The sequence below is a fragment of the Copidosoma floridanum genome, unplaced genomic scaffold (assembly GCF_036245765.1).
Source record: "Copidosoma floridanum isolate Cflo_tuat_1 unplaced genomic scaffold, Cflo_Japanese_pri ptg000005l, whole genome shotgun sequence".
Classification (NCBI taxonomy): Eukaryota; Metazoa; Arthropoda; class Insecta; order Hymenoptera; family Encyrtidae; genus Copidosoma; species Copidosoma floridanum.
This window is the reverse complement of record NW_028321882.1, coordinates 5,777,095-5,799,671: the sequence shown is the minus strand read 5'-3', so window position 1 is coordinate 5,799,671 and position 22,577 is coordinate 5,777,095. Positions and strand designations below refer to the sequence as shown.

The 22,577-nt window shown below is 35.5% G+C and overlaps 1 protein-coding gene across 1 annotated transcript in view; it reads left to right on the top strand.

Moving 5' to 3' along the window:
• The window catches only part of LOC106645104 (uncharacterized), a 368,821-nt gene that overhangs the window by 328,180 nt on the left and 18,064 nt on the right, over positions 1-22,577 (top strand). The gene's annotated exons all lie outside the window — the stretch shown is intronic.

The following is a 22,577-nucleotide window of genomic DNA, read 5'->3' as shown; positions in this document are numbered from 1 at the left end:
ACGTCTCAAACAAGATTGAGTAATGCTTCAACAGTTATTCTCGTTGTTAAGTAAAAGCCAAGAAAATATTCTGAACAAATTAAATCTTCAGACACAACTATGACACCAATGGATCTATTATCTATTTGTCTTGGATTTAGATATTGTCTGGACTGCATTAAATTTTGTATGGTTTTCATAAAGTCTCAATGTTTTGTCTGTCAAATGAGCTGTAAGCATGTCGTTTAATTACTTCTGCAGCGTTTTTTTAATTACAAAATCCATTCGTAACCAAAGCTTTATTGTGAATATTGCTGTACTACTTTTATTTAAGTTAAGCCAAGAATATAAGATTTTTAAGCTTTTAAATGCATTTGGAGGTTGCATATCTTTGAAGTAAGAAATATAAAATAAATAATGATGAAAGAATACACGATAAACATAAGCACATAATATAAACAATTAAAAAAAAAAGAAAATATAACTGTAAGGTTACTGTAAAAATAATAAAAATACAAATCAAGTAGTGATAAGCTCTTAAACGTATACAACAACAAATTTTTTAAAGATTCTTATAACACATACGTGTAGTTCATCGATAAAGAATCAATTTTTTAGTATGCTGGTAATCTAATAGAATGTAATAAAAAGATTTGTCGCATATAATTAATCTGGCAAGATTATTGGATACATACTATATTTGTCTATAAATAGTTATAGGAGGATAATAAAACGTAGAGACATTATATATAAAAAACGTTGCTTAATACTGACTATAAAAAAATCAGCAAAGTTTTCGGTTTAAAATTTTTGTTGAAATGTGAATAATATAAGACGTATAATGACAGTTAGTTAATAATTTAAATATCGTCCAGTGGCGGTACTGTCGAATTTTGTATTTATTAAAAATCAAAACGATGTTTTAGCCGTTTCGACAATGTCCTGGCCCTCATCACGTATAAAGATCTATGAGTAATGAAAATTCTTTACAGTATAAATTTTGATAAATACAATAAACGCAAATTAGAAAAAGTGTATAATATACCTCTGACTCTTACGAAGGGGATGTAAAATCGCAATGTAGTCAGAGTTTCAAGTTTTGTTGCTTTTATACACAGCACATATACAAATGACATAATACACGCTCTCAATACAATCAAATAAGAATCGCAAGCAGTTCCTTGTGAGACATACGTAAACAGATTATGTTTTTCCAATACTATACATGAAAGAGGCCCTCAAATCATGTACATCAAGTTAGCTTCTTTTCTTCATTGACTTAACGAGAGACTTGTTACAATTTTTTAATTTTTCTGTATCTTGTTGTCTATTAATGTTATTTCTAAAATAATGTATATTTAACATTTCGGAAAACGACCGCTTTTTATAATTTTGTTCCATGTCTAAAATTTTTTATCTTATCAAAATTGCAGTTGTGTGTAAATTCAATGCTATGTTGTGATAGTACAGATGTATCCTTTTTTTCTCTATGTCTCTTTTATGTTCTGCCATTCTTTGTTTTAAAGCTCTCGATGTTTGACCAACATAACAGCAGTTGCAATTCGCACATGGTATATGGTAAACGACATTATTTTTATCGAATAGCTCAGTTAAATGTTTTCCAAGTGAAAAGATCGAACTCAATTTTTTGTATAAACTGTATACAAGACCAAGAAAAACCAAAAAACCGTGTATTCCCCACTTGCACGGTCCTATTAAATATTTTTGTAAGAAGCTTCACATTGGTTATTGTAAGGGGTCGTCCTTATATGACTCGAGTTGATAATCTTGGCAACTTCGGTGAAGAGCACTGACTCGAACTGTGCTCTCTGGTCTGAAGTGATGGTCAGGGGCGTTCCAAAGAATGCGATCTAGTTGTCGTGTAGGGCATTGGTGACCGTCGTGTCCTGCTGGTCTGGAGTGGGAGTGGCGATCGGCCACCTGATAAACCTGTCTATCACTGTGAGTCTCTACAGGAAGCCCTTGGTCAAGAGGAGCTTCACTACGTAGACGCAGATGTGCACTAACAATAAAGTCACCAAGAGGTGAGCGGTTGTGCCTGTGGACTTCAGAGCGTTGACAGGCCTCTCACCACTGAGCCCAGTGAATTACATCCTTTTGCAGCTTAGGCCACATTAACTTCTTGGAGACGAGACGTGCTGTGGACTTGATGCCAGGGTGTAAGAGGTTGTGAAAGACCTCGAATGCCATGCTGCGAAGTGGTTCTGGAAGGTATGTCCTCACCTTCCCAGTCGAGATATCGTAGAGGATCTGTTGACTGTCAATTTCCCGGATTTTAAAGTTGCGGTGGGGGTAATTCAGCAGATGTCTGAGTTAGAAGTCATTGACTTGGACCTTTCCGATAACCTCTGGCTCCAGGATGGATGGCATGGTGATGGCGTTGATGCGAGAAAGCGCGTTGGCCACCACGTTCTCTTTGTCCTTGACGTGGGAAAGAGTCAACTGGTGCTGCAGGATATAGTCGATCTGTTGGGCCTATCTTGCCAAAGCCTTGTTTGAGCGTTGGTGGCCTGTGAAGACGATAGGCTTGTGGTCCGTGTGGGCTGTGAATGGCCATCTTTCGAAGATTCGCTCAAAGGTCTTGATGGCCACGTAGATAACTAGCAGTTCCTTGTCATGGGCACTGTAGTTATCTTCGACCTCGGACAGCTTTGTGGAAAAGAAACCGAGTGGCCTCAAGGTGCCACGTAGGTACTCCTGCTCCAGGGCAGCACCCATGACGGTTTTGGAAGCGTCTGTCCTCAAGGCGATTGGGGCTTCCAGCATGAGGAAGAAAGTGGTGGCCACTTCCGTCAGGGCAGTTTTTGGTGGCAGTTTTTTCAGCAGATCATTGAGCGGAACCATGGCGTTAGCAACTCCAGGCATATAGCACCTGTAGAAGTTCACCATGCCCAGGAACCGTTGAAGCTTGGATGAGTTCTCCGGTCTCGGGAAGTCTTGGATGTCCTTGACTTTGTGCATTTCAAGGCGGACACCATTAGCAGAGACAGTGTAGCTCAGATAGTTGACCTCCAGCTAGCCAAGTACGCACTCCTGTGGGTTGATGCACAGCTTCGCTTTGCGTAGGATGTCGAAGAGTTGACGCACGTGTTATAGGTGCTGCTTGTGACTTTTGGAAGCCATGAAGATGTCATCAAGGTAGCATTTGGTGAGTGGCAGGCTACGCAGCATGTGGTTCATTGTCCGCTGGAGTAATTAAGTGGCGTTTCATTAGCCCATGGAGGACCTGGTAAGCTCGTAGAGTCTGGACAGTGTGGTTATCGCTATATTTGGGATGTTCTCCTCGGTGATCGGAGTCTGGTAGAAAGCTTTTCACAGGTCTATGGCCGAAAAAACTTTACCAGACGCCTCCTACAGTAGATCATCGATTATCAGCAGGAGATAATGGTCCGGGGTGGTACAGGCGTTTCGGCACCGGTAGTCCCCTATGACTCTCCAACCTCCGATGGACTTCTTCAAGAGGTAAAGGGAGCTCATCTACTGGCTGAAAGATGGGCGGACGATGCCTTGTTCTAGAAGTCGCTCAATCTCCTGCTTGGCCACCTGTAAGTGTAGTCTGAGCAAACGTCGGGGTCACTCGAAGACCAAAGGTCCAGTGGTGTGAATAGTGTGGTGTATCAGCAGGTCTGGGAGCACTGTGGTGGTAGCCTCTGAAAAGCAAGGATCGGCGTATTTGACGAGAAGCTCTGCAAAACGTTGGCCCAGGTCTCCAGGGGGTGTGCACGCTGGTGCCATGACAACTGATATGCTGTAGATCTTAGCTGGCGCTAGGGAGCCGAGCGTCAAGAGGCTAGTCGTGCCATCGATAATTCGCTTACCAAGATGTTTGAGCAGCTGGGAAACAATGGAATCCAAGTCTACCAGGAAGCGTATCTGGGACTCTGAGTCGTAGAAGTGTAAGCGGTTTTTTGAGAGACCTCGATGGCCCGCCTCTTGGGACGGAGGGGGCCCTATTGGTTTCCTTATTGGCAGTGGGAGAGTAACCTGGATTGGCTCCGGCTGCGTCGTTGTTGTTTGTTGAGAAGTAGATCATTAAGAAGCTTTCACACCTCAGCGACCTCCTGGGTGAGGTTAGATCCTGCAGTGGTGACGGGGGCTGTTGGCGGCGTAGACGATGGGGTCACCACGTTCACGGTAGGCAAAGAGCTCGTGAGCTCATCTACCATCGAGCTGAGCTCGTCAAAGGTAGCAGTTTTCATAATCCTTAGGATGCCGTTGACATGAGGTAGAAAAAGATCAAGACATCTGATTTTGAGGATCTCGTCCATAACTTTGCCGGGCGCGAGGTTTTTCATCTGGCGCAGGAGCTACGATGGCTTGGAGTCTGCCAGTTATAGTTGGTTAAAGAGTTTGCGCAGCTGTGCATCAATGGTGTCCTAAAAGCGGGACAAAATTGCCGTCTTGATAGCCTGAAAGCGCTCTGTGGCTAGAGGTTGGGCAATGATATCTGAGAGCTCGGACACAGCTGTTTCGCTGAGGGAGCCGACAAGCAGGATATAGCGCTGGCTGTCGTCGGTGATGTCTGTGGATTGCAGGATGATTTCCATCTGAGCGATCCATGCCACAGGCGCCTTGGCCTAGAAGCGAGGGATCTTTGGATCAGACATAGTGGCCGTATGCTACTGCTGCTGTTGAGCCCGCAACTGCTTCTGTTGTTTGATGGCGGTGAGGGCTAACTGCCATTAATCTTCCTTTTACCACTCCAAGCGACGCTGGTGGCATTCGTCGTGTGGCATTACGTCTTTGTCCACGTCTTCCAGCGTTGCAAATGCAGAGGCGCTGACGTTGGCTATGTGCGTGTCACCCTGCAGGTGAGGGTACGTTGGGGTAAAAAAAAAAAAGATGGCACAATAGAGCGTGACTGGCAGCTCGTGCGTGCTCTGGCTCGTATGACCTGGTATGCAAAAGATTCACTTGCACTTGCATACAAAATACAAGTCAAAGAAAAAGTTATGGAAAGTTGAGCGAGCTACGGCTTAGCTGCAGCACAAGAATAAGAGTTTTAAAAAAAAGTTAATGTACGGCACTGGCACTTCATTGCACTTGAACACAAAGTAGCACGAGGGACGACTTTGTTTGTCGCAAGCAAAATGGCAGACCTTAGCACACTCACCTTTGTTGAGTCTTAACGAACAAAAGGCATGTACGATACGCTAATGCTGGGCTAATGAGTCGAGCTCATTTGTCACCATGCAGCACTGCAGACATGGGTAGTGTTAACACGAGGGAAAGAAGAGCAGATCCGTTGGCTAGCCTCCATCCCACACTCTCACTAGCAAGAAAGACAAAAGAAATATAAATGGCCGCAAGGCTAAGTGCTTGCTCTGTGGCTAATGATCTTTTTTTGAGCATACGTGTCATGTGAGCAAAGGTTATTGGGCCCAAGTGGCAAGTGGTACATAGTAAGCACAATAAGAGAATGAATAATATCACTGGGGTGAGAGAGAAATGGCCGTAGAGCATAGGCTCCGAGGACAGCCATTGACAGTGGCGTTCTCCCGCTCTCGTATCACTTTATCATCGCACATTGCACGGCACTGCTTACCTTGACTGAGTATCCTGGCAAGATCACCTCTTTGGAGAAGTCAGGAATGCCGCGTCTGAGTGCGCCCCAGTGCTCGAGGTTCTAGGAGGTACGAAAAAGGTCGTAAAATGAAAGGGACTCTCTTAATTTACATAATCGTTTACTAATATTAAACAGTGAATCTCCGGGGACAGAGCACGTACAGTGATCTCTAGTCAAGCATGAGAATCGGAGTGCTGGCATCGCTCGCTACTTAAAGGTAGAGGCTGCATAGGGCAGAGAGAAAGGTGGCGTGCTTTTTGTCGAGCATAGCTTATCTGTTCGTGGGATGAGCTATTGTTTTCGCCTCGGAGCCTGTGTTAAGCTTCGGCCGGGGGATGGCGTCACACATATATGCTATGTCAATGTACACGTCGGCTGACATTTATGTAAAAGTTAAAACAATACTACAACTCTTCTTTAAATTTAAGACTTTTAATATAGTATCATACAGTGACAATCCAAGTATGTAAACGATCTTATCAATAAGATTTTCATAACAATTTTTTAAATTATTTGTTTCTAGCATTTTGTTGAACCAACGCGTACACAGACATAGCATACATGTATGAGAGGCGCCTCCATAAGTACTTGTGAATTATCAAAGTGTTAAATTTGCCACCTTAACATCTTGCGTGCGACACATAGTCACCTGTGCAATAATTGTAAGTGTGACTTAGAGTACAAATTTTACATATAACTTTTTGTTCTTTAAATATTTAATGCATTATGGTTTGCGTTTTTTTTCTGTTGATAGAAAACTTGTACCTGACAAGGGCCTTGTTATTCTAATAACTGCAGAGGCCAAAACATCAAATACTTTTTTTTTAAATAAATACTTGATAGCATTATCACTTGAGATATCATTTTGGAAAATTAAAGAAATCACAAAAGAAAAACAAAGAATTTACTAAGAATGTACAGAATTGAAACATAAGTAACATTAGCTTGTAGGCAAATATTTTATACAATATTTAGACAATAAACCTTTAAAAAAATTAAACATAAACGGTAAAACAGATAAAAAATTAGGGGACCTTACATATGACTTGTCAAAACTTGATTTTAATCGAAAACACTACCCTGGTGAAGATAATCTTGAATCAGGTAGACTCAGTAGAGATCCTGTATTAGAAACTTAGAAAAAGAAGAGTCATAAATTATAAGCTGTTATTAAAAAAAATTCAAACGATATAGTCAAAGATAACCAAAATAACGATATTATAAATATAATAGGCTATTTATTGAATTAAAAAAATAATTTTTTTTTAGAAATATAAGAAATATACAAGAAAATTATATTTTCTAAAGAGTAAGTTAAAAATCTATTACAAGAAGTATAAAAGCAATTTTTTTATGTTAATATTGACCGTATACAACAATAAGATATTGCATTATTATGCAGCAGTAAATATATCACAAAAATTATAAGAAAAATCTGCAGAAACTCTAAGGTACGGATAAAAAATAAAACAAGAAGACAAGATAGAATGGCATAGTGTTACAGCTTAGTTCAGCAAGCAAGCCATTTGAAATAGTGTTTATAGACACAAGTGGTGGATTTGGTGGCTTACAATCTGAAAAAAATCAGTTATGTCTTGTATTATACCACCTCACAAGATTTTCATGTTTGCTAACATGGAAAACATAAAATGCTAACGACTTTATAAAACTCACAAAAAATGTACTTAAAAAACCATGAGATTAGAATACTATTACTAAATTCACCTCCTAGCATAAGCTAAATAAAATTAAAAATTTTTTTTTTTAAAACATCATATAACAATAATGGTTTTTACAAGAATAAATGCACCATTTTTAACTGCCTTAATGGAAGACTAAATCAAACTTTAATAAACGAAATAAAATATAGAAAAAACAAAGAAAAAAGTAAGTATGCATGGACAACAAAAGCACATAATTGTGTCGATAGATATAACAAAACGAAGCACACAGTTACAGAATTTAAGCCAAAATATTTATTAAATAGGGAAAATATATTATTTTTACCCAAAAAATTAACAAAAAATAAACAAAATAATAATAGATGAGAGGACGATAGGAGAATACCTTTCAACAACAGTTGAAAATAATACTACAATCGTAACAACATGAAATGTGATGAAAATATGAAAGAAAATAACTTTCATGTTAGTTATCTAATATATGTTAGAAACGGCAATCAACTTCATTGTAAGCAGTCAGATCCAATAAGGACTGGACCATATAAAATATTACAAATACAGGTTATAAGAAATCAGAATCATCGTTGTTCCATGTGTCGAAGCCTACGTCATTTTTATCATAACTATTTATAGTTTTTTAATAATTTATAATGTTGTATATTTCGGTCACACCAAATTTTTGTACCACAAATTTATAAAAGGGGGGAGATCTAAGGACAATGTCCTTGGTTTTTTTAAACTACGTGCGTCAGTAGATTAGTAAGATATATTTTTTAGTTAACCGCTTACATTGAAACAATTCAGACCTAACATTCGTAGCAAATACGTATCCAATAGTATAAGCGATCAAGCTGTTCTGAACACAATGAAATAATTTATTGATTATTTGTTAAGGTAATTGAAAGAGATATATCGCACATGATAACATCAAATATTGTTTCCTTGATATTTACCAGTATGATTAATAACTCGATAAAGTACTTTATTGCATGTAAAATAAAATTATTGAGCTATTTGGTAGTTACAGAGAAGCACTTCTTGTATTATTTACATCTTAGAAACAGCATTATTTAAATATCTTTCATATTATTAAGACATATCTAATGTGCCATGTTTATCAATACAAAGAACAATGCTTACTTGAAGCGATTGATTTATTAAGCCTACTTTCGGTCTTTTCAGTCCTTACAGCTAACGTTTGGATTTTTTTGTCTTTTTTTTTATTTCTTTCCATGTGTAACTTGTATAATTATTTTAATGTCTTTATTATAACGAGAAATTATCTTATAACTGCGTGAAAGCCAAATGATTATTTCTTACGTTTATCTTTTTCCATTTGATTTTTTAGTATTTCTGAGTTAGCAGATTTTATCTGAAGTTGGCGTAGCCAAATGTTTTCTAAGAATCAGCAGGTTTTATTTATTAAATTTATGCGAGGTACACTTGTGTATATATAGACTAGTTCATCTGATGAGTAGAACTCAAACATGATGGTCTCGAATGAGTGTATATATATAATTAGAGCTTCACTACCTGCATGTCCTACGCATTAATCTTTTCCTACAAAAAAGACTGCCCCCAATGTTAACTTAATTACATATTTTAAGTATTTTGTGAAATTAATGTTGAATGTTGTAAGGCAAGTGATTTCTGACACACAAAATTTTATAATTTCTCTATCCATGATTATTAATTAATATGTACATGTAGAATTTGCTGTAAATAAAAAAGTCGAAAAAAAAACACTTTTTATGTTATGATTACGCAATTTTCTAGATACAAGCGTAAAGAACATGCATCAAATTTCCACTGTACATTCGTCATCACATCCAGATGAACTAAAAAAACAAGAAAAATTACTTTTTAGAGATAATCAGTGTACAATAGCAAAGATAAGCGTATTCAATAGACAAAGGGTGCACTCGTGTGATTGTACTTATTGTTTTAAAAAGCTAAAAGAAAATAAGATTTTACTAACACAAGACTTCTAGAGCAGCATGGACGAAACTTAAACAAATGGCAAAAAGTATGGACATACTAAAAATGTCTTAAATACTTTTAGTATTCTGTAAAATATTCTAATGTATATTTTAAGACAAACGTACTGTTTCTCACTAAAATATTAAAGAATTTTCGTAGTATTTGCCTTAAAATTCTATGCTAGGGGATACAAAGATGATGAATTATTAATTTTTGTTAGTTAAAATATATTTTCTTATTATTTATATGTTCATTTGCAGAATTTTTTTCGATTTCTCTATCCACCTTCCCCCATGTAAGCTTTGTGTGAATCAGAATTAAACCCAGACTTCCCAAAGTTACGTTTACTAATATTTTTTCTACATTTTCAGAAAAATTTCAATTAATATGTCTATTAATTAATTTCTCTTAAATATTAAAATATTACAAGTTTTGATTATATGAACATGACTTTTCTTAAAACGAAACATTACAGCAAACGAAGCAACGTTCGTCATAATAATCATAAATATAAATATAAGCATGTATAGTCATGTTGTCAAAAAATACCTTAATTATCAAAAGTTACAGTGTAACTTAAAAAGAAGTGACTTCAAATAAAATAAAAATTTTTTATTCGTCAACTATGGGTAAAAATAATTTAAAAGATAATAAGCCCCTTTTTCCCCTTAAACTTTCCACGGTATGTGAGTATGACCACTTAACAACGCTTGTAAGGATTTGCCACTTTTTGCTAAGTTCATGACACCTACTAGATATGAAGAAAAAAGATTTATGACCACTCTTAACTGCGAAAAACATATGATCCACTATCAGTCGCTGAAGCAAGCTGTTAGTTATGGTAAAACATGTTGAATAAACTATTAAATAATGCTTTATATGAAAAAACTATAGAAAATAAGCTTAACTGTATGAATATTAAGCTTATTGACAAGTAAAAGGGACTATCTGGAGTGGAGGTCTTTATTGTGAAAAGAAATTTTTATAGTTGTAATATATTTAATAAGCAACTTGTGGATATACAAATATTGTGTAGAAGTGCTTATATTAAAAAATCACTATATGTTGGTTAAGCATCTTGGATGTGTCAAAGACACTAGCATATAAATTAAGTTAGGGTATTATTAGAAGTACGTTAAATAAATCTACCTAAAAATAACTTTTAACCACACTAAAATTTTAGGAAATTTTAAAAGAAACTCATACTTTAAAAGAAACAAGCTAAGTAACACTGACTTTTGCCCTAACATTTTTATATCCTTACGATATAGTAAGGGATAAGTGTATTTTATGTGAGGTTTATATAAATTACCAGTCCAAAGTCAATATTAATTAGTTTGATTTTCTTGAAGTAGGAATAATACACACTACTATATACAACAAATATCATACAAAATGTATGCTGTACCAAAAAAAACCTTACCGTTTATATATCTTGATTTCAGAACTTTTTAAGGCAACAGATTAATTAGGAAGAATACTATTCACTGTTAGTATGTAGAATAGTTCAGAAATTTCTACGTATATGAACTCAATCCATTGAACTTACCTAACATTAAAGTTTTGTTAAAAGCTATTTTTAAGGGGATGTCCAACCTTTTTAGGGAAATACCATTCTTGACGTTGAATTTACAAAACTTAGTAGCATTAGATATCGCTTACACTCGAAAATACTGGATAGTAGCAAAGACTGTGCAACATAGCTACTGTGATATACAGCGGTCCCACTACATGTGTACTAAGAGTTGCTCATATAAAGATGTTTTAAATACATGAATGTGCTCAAAGGATAGTTTGTACAAATAGCTCGTTAATTTACCAAACGAATGAAATGTTTTTTAAAAATGCAGATTCAGGAATTTTAACTATGATATTTTTTTCTAATTTTTTTTTTTTATTAAATTACTTTATCGTATGACTCTCAACATTTTTTTTCTTTAAGTTAATCAAATAAACTAAAGAACTGTTTCTCACAAAGTTTTTAGTGAAGATATTTAGTAATCAAACGAATTGAAAATTTCAAATATGTCACTTATCCAACTAGCTTTTATCGTTATGTTTTTCTTATGTATTAATAAAGTCCAAACAATCTTAATCACAGTTATTTAATAACTAACTTATTCTCACAACAAATACGCATTTATTACTAAAATACGTACAAAACCGTAAAAGTAATGTACAAGTTACTTTAACAATTGTTTGTGTTAACCAATGTCCTATTTCACTACTAGTCAAAAAATTAACAATTAATATATGACTATTAACCTACTAGAAATTGTTACTAGAAATTAATTTGTTTATTACAAATTTTAATTTATATTCTAAAATTAATGTGTTCACATTTAAGGGACACAAAATTCAGGGTTAGGATAATAGGATATCGAAGTATTCTAGATATAACAATTTTTATTTATATTTAAAATTTGCTCATCTTGTCTGTTGTTGTTTAAATAGCTGGGTACATTTCGCATGCCTATGAGTGCAGAGTGCCTACATGCAGCGCATTTGACTTTAATTTGCCACATACATTTTATCATATGTATTATTAATCATTTAGGGGACGATTTTACTAAAACAAAGTCATATCCACTACCCCCTTTTTTATGTTTTCTTCCTATTAACTGCATATTTGCATGCCACGGTAAAATTCTATATACCAGTAACCTCCTTATATGATATTCTAGTGATAAGGCTGTATTAAAATATCCACCTACTTAGTTAGTCGAGAGGAAGTGATGAAATGTCCTCACAAGCCCGAGCCCTCCAAGTGGAAAGCCAAGGCTCTACTACCTTAGCCACTGAGAACTCTCAACACTGCACGATATCTACTGAGAAATTAGAAAGTATCTGTAGCCAATATCACACTACTGGCAGCTATGCTTGATTTTAATAACATTCCTATTCTAAATGTACAAAGACAAGATTTGGCTGACAACTAACTAAGCGATAAGACCATTTCTCAAAGACTGAGCCTGAAAGAATCTTGTTTTGAGCGATTTGAGATACACACATCTCATTTTTATTTTTCTAACAACTTAGAACAAATAGTACGCGGTCATCGAGGCTTCATCTGCTTTTTCAAGCTTACGCTCCCGCGTGACTTGATAATGATTGTAAGCTCTGGTACAAGGTGACTAATAGTTGTGCGTATGACGTAACAAACTAAAATAACTTTAATATTATGCGTTAAAATATCAAAGAACTTGATACTTCAAACTATTATTTAGACAATGAATTTTACTATTTAATTAAAAAACTGTAGGTTTAATAAAGAATGAATGTAATCGAAAAGTCATAATAAGATTTGTACAATTAATGAGCAAAATATTATATGGATAAACTTGAGATTAAAATCCACTAAAGGCGTTGCCCTTAAAATTTTGTTGCAAAAGCCATGATGACTTTTAATTTTAATATAACGTGCTTGTGAGAAAATACTTGTATGACACGTCAACAAAAAATATGAGATCACACAATCATCAGCTTTTAACGGAAAAAGAAACTAAAATCGCATCCAAGGTGCATAATGAAAAATTATACTTGCAGCCTGTTGTTACACATACCCTGCCATAGAGTTATTTTAGCATACTGAAGAAGAAAGCAACCAATGAGAGGGGATAATCAATAGAAGGGGTAGACAATTAACGAGGAGAAGCTGCAGGAATTGTTACTGTATTAGATCCCTAAGAAATGGACAGAGCACTAGCAAATAAGCCAATAGTCTAAGGGTAAGTACTATACGAAGAGTTGTGACTAGGTGAACTCATTTTCTTCCTTAGCAAAGGTCAAAGTAGGGTTTAACTAAATTAACGCAAGCTGACATCCTATTACGGTGAAGTGCCACCTTAAATTGCTAGATACTGTTCAGGTCATAAATTTAAACACAAAATATTCGTACTTATTTGTGCATGTTAACGATCTCCTTCAAACAAGGAAGCTTTCCGAGTTAATTAAAAAAAAAAAAAACGACGGGGTGTCGAAATTAATAAAAAAGCATACTCAATTAGGACCTCGAGTACTTGCAAAGGTTTATGATAATATTAAAAATTCTGTTATGGACAAGCATTTGTTTAGCTCTCTTTAACAAAAAAAAATTATTTAATAAATTGCTGGATGCTGTGAAAAATTTTAATTATCAATTATGTGCAACAAAGCATTTATCGTATTTTCTAATGCACGATGTAAAACAGACTAAAAAACTAATTATAAATTTCCCTAATATTATGAGTATTTGTTTAAGTAATTCTTTCAACGTAAGATTATTCTAACTTTTTTTTATACATACATCAATCTTATCATTGTCAAACTTAAAGTTATTGAGGAAATCATAGTTATTTATCCATCCAAATATTTTGAGTACTGTTGAAGCCTTATTATTTCATTAAAACTTGAGTGCTACGCTTTTAAAGGATCTTTCCGATAAAGTATAAAGTCTCTTCAGTTTTTGTTCATAAAATCCTCTAGAAACAGATTGATCTAGGTAATCTTTAAGATAGTATGTTGTTGGGTTTTTTTTGCTGCTCTTCGTCTTATTGTACCCATAACCTTCTAAAATAGAGAGCAGAAGAGGGGTTAAAGTGCCAGTTGGTACCTTGATCTTAGAATTGGCTCACTAGTTTGTCTGATGATAGCATTCGAACTAGAGCTTCTCTAAGTTAAGAGGTAGCACCTACGAAGTTAGTGCCTTGATTGCTATAGAGGTCAGAACAGTGGCCGCGATGACTTGAAAAACGATGAAAAGTGGCGAGAAAAGCCAAAGAAGAATAGTTCTCTACTATTTTAAGGTTAGCTGCCTCAGTACACATGCAGATAAATACCACTATATACCCTTTTTGAGTTCCGTGGCCTCGAACTTTAGCCAACCAAATCGGGAAAGGACCGTCATAATCAACTCTGGTTTTAGTGAGCGCAGGGACAGGAACTACACGGGATTGGGTAAGTCGCTCATAAGCTGCTTGTGTTCTGAACTAGCGTACATTTGGCATTTAATGTATTTGCTAAGGATAGCTTTGATGACTTGACGGCCACGTACTATCCAGTACATTTGACAAATAGAGAAAAGCGTAGCTTGCACAGTGACGTGCAAAGTCATTTGATGTTGATGACGAACTATCAGATCAGTTAAATAACATTTACGAGTAAGAATAAGGGGATGCTTACTTTCTTCACAGATTTGCGCATTGACAAGCCTGCCACCTACTCTAAGTATGCAGTCAATGAAGATAGGCTGTAATTTAATCATTGAGCTGTCCGATTTTGTACGATCAGCTTAATCTTCTACTTTCTCAGAGGCTTGAAAGTAAGCTTTGTGTTCTCAAGGGTATTATATTTTTTTATAAGATCTGACCTAAAAAAATCAAGCATTGCCCCATTCACGAATTAAAAGACTGGGAGTTTCTCTATCAAGAACATTAATCAAGTTGATAAAATAAAATCTTTTTTTTTCCACACAGAAGTGCCTAAAAGTTGTAAAGCATTCTGTTTTATAATCAGCGCAGACGTGGAGGTACATAAATGCATTGGATTATGAATAAAGCGCATACAGTAAGCAGCCAGCTACATCAGCAGGGTCTGGCTTAAAGGCAACGTGATGCCAGAGTGCTCTGGGAACAAAAGTCGCGATGTTGGAGCACCTATTAGCGATAAAGGTTGGCCAATGAGAGGGTACTGCATTTATCAAATGTAGAACGTTTTTATAATTTGTTCAGAGTTGAGTTTTCTTCTAATTTAGATCTACTGTGGATAAATAATGATTCACAAGTTAAGCAAGGAGATGAGAGGCACACAACTCAAGACGAGGAATACTTCTGGTCTTTATAGGTGCTACTTTAAGGGTCACAAGAACACCATTTGGTGTAACGACACGTGTGTATATTACAGCAATATACGCATGCTTTGAAGCGTCAGCAAAACCGTGTATTTCCATAAAATTGAATTTTGGCTGAGAATGATTTCAACGAGGGATCTTGACTTGGATAAAAGATTCCACTCCACTTATCCAGTCATTCTATTTCTTGCACAACTCAGGTGTCAACTTATCGTCCTAAGTAGTTTTGAGTCACCAAAGTTTCTGCATCATTATTTTTGGCTTAATAATTGCAGGGAAAATCCAATCTAGTTGATCGAAAAATCGGAAAATTTGGACTAAAAGAGAGCACTTAGTCCAAGCTATATCGCCCTTAATATTGTCCGTTTGAAAGTACAATCCATCAGAGCAGGGCTTTCATTTAATACCTAACACTGAAGTAGATTCGCTAGATTCTGATAAATCTAAAGCTGCAATAGAGCAATGTTTGGGGGATACGTTTTCGAGGAATTAGGACTGAATTGCTGCACCATTTTTCTAACTGAAAACATCCTAAGCTTGTTATTTTATCAACTCGTCTATTTTGTTTACAGCCTCTGGTATTAAGTAAGTGCTTGAAACGAAGTTATCCATATAAACTTCTTTCTAAACTATTTGAGCTCCCAAAGGATACTCCTAATGGTATAATAGTGCTAATTCTTTAAGTACTCGAGAGGCTAAGGAGGGCGAACATAATAGACCGTACATGACCGTTGTAAAAAGGTATGTTTTTACAAGTTTTTTTAGAATTTTATGCCAGATAATTGCATAAAACTATTAAAAAAGTGATTAAGAACTGTTTCCCTTTTTTTCGCGATGAAATAATGTGTGAGGCTATTTATGGCTTATATTGCAAGTGCTAGTATTTTTGCACGATTTAATATCGTGATAGCCCAGACAATTTACGTATAGGTTTTCTTTAAGCTGAACACTTTTTTTGTCTGACCAGAATTTTGATTTAAATACTCCACAATTACGGATATTATGATCCAGACTATCGCAGCAAGGGCAACGAACTTTAGCTTTAGAAACATTTGTTTGATGAGTCGCCGTAATAATTGAGCTACTTTACTTTTTGCCGGGCTGGGCTGTTCAAGCCACAGGACCTAACTTGGATCTGGGCGTATAAGACTCTGAAGTCATCAATTGTGCGTTTGAAAATTATTTAAAATTGTGCGAATGTAGGCGGTTCAATAGTAGCACCTAAATGTTTTTGCCAATCCTTGGCAGTCCCAAAATCTAATTTATTCGAAACAACCCCTATAAAAAAGTCTCCTATATCATGTTCTTGTCTGTTCAGAGCTTTTAGGGCTGCGAGCGGCCTAACGGTTTTACTCATGAATGATTCGAGTTCATTTACTAAACTTTTTTTCATAGGATCGGCGTGTAGGATAAAATTGATGTAATTATTCACTAGGCGACGTTTATTGTCGTAGTATCCACACATAGTATTCTGAGTCTAAATATAGTTATCAGCAGTTAGAGGCAAGTTTTTAATGAGCTCAGCAGCCTCACCAGTTACCTGTGAACGAAGATTATGGTGCTTCAGGATCAATGTTATCTTAGTTTTATTGTGCACCAATGCACAGAAGACATCTTTAAAATTCTGCCACCCTGCGCGATCACCGCTGAAATGAGGGAGATCCAGGAAGAGCGGTCTGTGTTGGGACCTCTGACTGTTTAAGTTGACTAAGATGATCAATAAACTTACCCTAATTTGCATAATAGGAATCTTCCCCCTAGCTAGAAGCATCGTCTTTAAAACAAACGTGATTTGAATCAAGAGAAGTAAGGTTGAGGATCTGCGAATGAATTTGCAGAAACTGCTCAAAAGAGGGATCAAGTTATTTTCGCCTTGCGATTGCTTGGCCTTGAGTCATTTTTGATTGACCCATCTTTTTTAAATTATAGAACAAACTCTTTATTTATTGTATAGGTCCAACTGAGTTTTATAATTACCTTTCATTTTAAATAAGTATCACTACTTAATTCCAGAATAAATGTTAAGAACTTTCATTAAGGGACCAAAAAAAGGAAAAGAAGCTAATTTAAACCTCAACAAAGTTCGTAAGCCGCATGACTTAATATTTGAGGCCAACGTATTGTAGAACTATTTCAGATTGGAGAATACTGGCCTGAGCCAATACTCTAACAACCAAGAAGAGGTGTATCACAAGCTATCGATGTTCTCACCAATCCTATAACTTTTTCTACGCAAATATCAAATTTTACCAAATAGGATTAGTATTTTACCTCTTAAACCATTGCCTAGATTTTAAAGTGTTATTCTTTAAAATAATTGAAACAAATCATAACTTACCAAGTAATGTGAGCCAAACTCGTGAGTGTGTTCAATATTTATACTACGTTCTTGAAAGCAAACGTTGAGAAAGCGAATAATTTTAAAGTGCGCGTGAGTGTGCAAAGGCACAACAATAACAACCACTCTACATAATCTGCGTGTTCAAAAGCAAATGCAAAGAAAAAGAAAAAGGAGTCAAACGACTGACCTCAACAAATACTAAAGAAAGTTTCGATGTGTGAACGGATACAACCAAGAGGGCTGCCAGTTAGTCACGTGTTCAATGGCGAGTGCCAAGATGGCTATAATAGATTTTGACTCCCTATGATCTGGCTCAAAGAATCTTGCTTAGAACTGTATTATTTAATTTTAAAAAATGAGCTCACGTAGAAGCTCGCTGAGACTGTAAGATGAAAGGCTAAGAAAGGAGGATGCAAACGAACACAGCAACAGCCGGGACACACAATTCAGAATAGATTAGAAGCTCTCTTTATAAAACTTTAAATCCAATTTAATTACAAACCAATATTTATGTACACAAATGAAACAGTGGTAAAAGCCATTAGCTTGGTTACTATAAAAAGTCTTTCTAAAATTTACTTTTAAACTGGCGTGAGCGCAGAAGAACAACGAGCAATGTTTTACCAGCCTGAAAGGCAGAAGCACACTGAAAAGTAAGCTCGGGGCTTCTCTTCGACTCAGCACGTTTGACATATGTATATATATTTATATACATACAATTATTTCCTTATAACTTATGTCTTCTGCGATAAATGTCAAGGATTTAATAGAATATTTTTCAAAAACAAAAAAACAAATCAAAATAGAAGTATAATTCTTTTTTGTTAGGATTACACACATAAAAAAAAAAAAAAAATAATAATAAAATAAAAAAAGTTTAAAAACAAAGAAAAAAAAAAGAAGAAGAAAAAAACGCACGTAAGAGATTATACAACTAAGAAAATGGTCCATGGAAACGATGATGCCGATATCACAGTAGCCAAAGCGCTGATGGAGTCTCTCAATGCCAACTTCTCATTTTAGCATGCGATAAAATCCATCCCTATATTCAATGGGAAAAAAATTCCACTGTAAGATTATATACAAGATGATAGAAATGAAGAAAGCTGGGTCAGAGATGATCAAAAAGATTTTTTAAAAGAGCAGTATTGCAGAATCTACGAGGTGCCGCACGCATAAGCGTAAGTGGCCAAGATTTCAAAAACCTCAAAGCATTTATAACCAATTTAAAAAAAAGATATGCAACAGGAAAAACCGTTGCCTACTATCAAACTCAGCTACAGAAAGGGAGCCAACGACGAGGCCGATCGGTTGGTGAATATTATGATTATGTGAACCTACTGCTAAGCGCTGCTGAAAAAGCCTTGATGAAAGATAAAGACAATACATACAACGCACATATGATGACTCCTATAGAAGAAATGGCGTTACAGATGTTCATAAAAGGACTAGCACCTATGATAAGCCAGCAGGTAAATGCAAAAGAACCTGCTTCTTTAGCTGACGCCTCCGATTACGCGTTGAGATTGGAGAGCCGAATGAGAGTGGGTATAATTTGGAATACGCGATATCAAGAACTACCTCGTAGTGACTTTAGAAATAATTTAAAAAACTCATATAACAGCAGAATAGGTATCCCAATCAGCCATTCTCATCACATCAAGTGGCACAAGTTAATGAACAACAGATCAACAATGAGAATAATCACGCTGATAGGTAGTATAATAATTATCAAAATTATAGTAGACAATATCAACAACATAATAATTGACAGAATAACTGTCAAAATTATCAGAATCAGGGAAGAAATTGGAATTTTCGAAATCAATCGAGAAACTCTAACTATTATCAGAATATTTTTAAACGGCATACTAACGAAAAATGATTATTACACTTAAAGGAATGCTAATTTTAATCATAGTAATAATCAAGAATACCGAGGCACAGGTCCGAATTTTAATAGCTACCCCCGAAATAATAATTATAAAAGTTATAATCAACAAAGTTTTAATCCTAACTATCAGAATCAGAACTTTCAAAATCAATACCAACCAGAAGGGGACCGTTTGCCACAACATTTTAACTCTCAGGCAGCTCCCGCCAATCGTAGTCCGGAGATGAGCCCCTAAAGACAGAATTTAACCCCTACACCATATGTTTCAGCGCAGGTAATAAAAAAAGCAACATAATTAAAACCCTATACATTAGTACCAGCCAGGGACTTGGCGTAGACGACGAGCCTACAAGCATAAGGTTATCAATCCCAGAAGGGAGAAATCACTTTATAACACTCATGCTCGATAACGGCGCTGCCACAAATCTGATTTTATAAGATCAGTTGCACCCATATTAACGAGTAGAGACTAGTAAAATTATTAACCTTACTGGAATCACACCTCACCTAGTTTTAACTAAAGGAACAACGTATATGACCATACAAGGAAAACCTACAATTTTTTATGTGATCCCTAACGATTTTTTGATCAAAGATGGCAGTTTATTGGGTCGAAACTTTTATAAGGAAAAAGAAGCCACATTATTATATTGTCATGATGCTATAGTACTAGATAATGATGTAATAAGCCCCATCCCATTTTTAAAATCTCTTAAGGAAATAGAGCAATCGGAAAGAGATAAAAAAGATCAAAAAATCATAAAACTCAAAAAACAAGCACAGGAAAATCAAATTTCAGCTACAACCCTTGATACTAACAAAGAGACGGAATGCCTTGAGGATAAAATTAACCAACAAAAATTTTATGGCAAATACATAGTAGGCCCACCCTATAGTTTAAATATACCTAAATACAAAAAATTTGGAGACATAAAAGCTGATTTTCATTTTCAAGATGAGTTTGACAAATTGATCTTATCAGAAAGAGGTGAAAATCTTATGAAGGCCACTGATAATAAAACTGATAAAAGTGGAATGTACAGTGAAAATAATGAATTAGTCGACCAACCCCATGCCATTGAACATAATAAAAATACTTCTAGTGTAGAACATTGCCCTAATAAGGAACAAAAAAATACCAGTAAAGCAGCTAAATATACGATTAAGGCTTGAATACGTCAAATAGTAAGAATTAGTTTAATTAATACTAATTTAACTAAAGGATACTTACCACAAATAGATGTAGGGTATGAAAACATATAATTAGGAGTAGGAATAGTAAAAAATGAGAACGGTCTATGTAATATTATGGCAATAAATACTAATAAGGATGATATTACGGTTGAAATAGACCCAAGAGAAATTCTACCTTTTGAATACATTGCACCTGAATTTGATCCTTATACTACCAGCGAACATGAGAGACCAATTGTTAAAAATAAACGAGGTAGAATAAACGACCTAAGAGGACTTGTGCGCACCGGTCATTTAAACTTGGATCAACGAGACCAAATATATCAATTAATTTCTGAATTCTCAGAAATCTTCTTGTTACCAGGAGACACTTTACCTTGTACTTACCTCGTTGCACAGAAAATCCCAAGGGAAAAAACATCCCTATCAACACTAAACAATGTCGTCACCCACCAGTACATAGAAAAGTCTTAGAGGAACACGTAGGAGTAAATCATTTAAGTTAACAACAAATGCATCTGACTAGGCAATTAAAGCGGTATTTAGTCAAGGAAAAGATGGGTTTGACCATCTTGTCGCTTACCTTTCAAGAACTTTAAATAAAGCCGAAAACAAATTATTCCACGACTGATAAGGAATGTCTAGCCACACTATATGCAATGCATCACTTTCGTTCGTATTAATTAGGATATAAATTTGTTCTCGTAGCCGATCATGAGCCATTTAATTGGATGCATACAAGAAAAGACCCAGGTCAGCGTTCGATGCGCTGGATGCTTAAATTCACCGATTATGAATACACTTTTAAATTTAAACCAGGAAGAGTCAATACCAACGCTGATGCATTACATAGAAACCCAGTAGAACCATTTTTTTATGCAGAAGATACAGGACAGGATGGTGAAACCCATCTTTTCCTTGACTTAATACCGCTCCAATTGCATAGTCAGATGCATTTGTTGTTAACTTGAATGATTTACTTAAGTCGGGGAATTATAAAATAGGCTCTTGGCATAGGTGATCCTTTAGTATTTGACAACTCTTTTCTTGCCCTTCAGTCCATTTAAATTTCTCTTTCTTTTTTAATAAATCTGAAAATGGTTTAGCTTTTTTTAGAAAATCTTTACTAAAGCGTCTATAGTATCCTGCTAGTCCTAAAAATTGTCTAATATTTTTCATAGTTTTTGTTGGGGAAATTCTCTAACGGTTTATATCTTTTGAGGGTTTGGTATAATCCCTCGTTGACTCACTATATGCCCAAAAAATAATACTTTTTTTCGCAGTAATTCAACCTTATCTGGTTGGAGTACCTTATTCGCTGATCTTAACTGATCAAAAAGTAACCTAACGTTACGCTCGTGATCTACTAGGTCTTTTGCGTAAATAATAATATCATCTAAATACACTAGCAATTAAACATTCAATAAGCCTCTTAATATAAGATATATTAGTCATTGGAACGTGGCAGGTGCGTTTTTTAGGCCTTCGGGCATTCATCTATATTGGTAATGTCCATACGGTGTCGTTAATGCTGTTTTATGCTTATCATGTTCATCCATGGAAATTTGTTGGAATTTACTTGCCAAATTAAAAACTAAAAAATATGAGGCTCCTCCCAACTGGTCTATAATATCTGCGATATTAGGCAATGGATATGCATTACCAATGGTCTTTTTACTAAGTTCTCGGAAATCAATTACTACCCTCCATCTTAAGTTTCCCTGGCTATCAGGTTTTTTAGGGACAATCAAAAGAGGTGAATTATACGGTGATGAAGAAGGTTCGATTATTCCATCGTTAAGTTTTTTTGCTACGTGTTCTTCTAAGACTTTTCTATGTACTGGTGGGTTACGATATTGTTTGGTGTTAATAGGGATGTTTTTTCTGTCGGGATCTCGTGTGCGACGAGGTAATTATAAGGTAAAGTGTCTCCTGGTAACAAGAGGATTTCTAGGAATTCAGAAATCAATTGATATATTTGGTCTCGTTGTTCCAAATTTAAATGGTCGGTGCGCACAAGTCATTTTAGGTCGTTTATTCTATCTCGTTTATTTTAAACAATTGGTCTCTCATGTTCGCTGCTAGTATTGAGA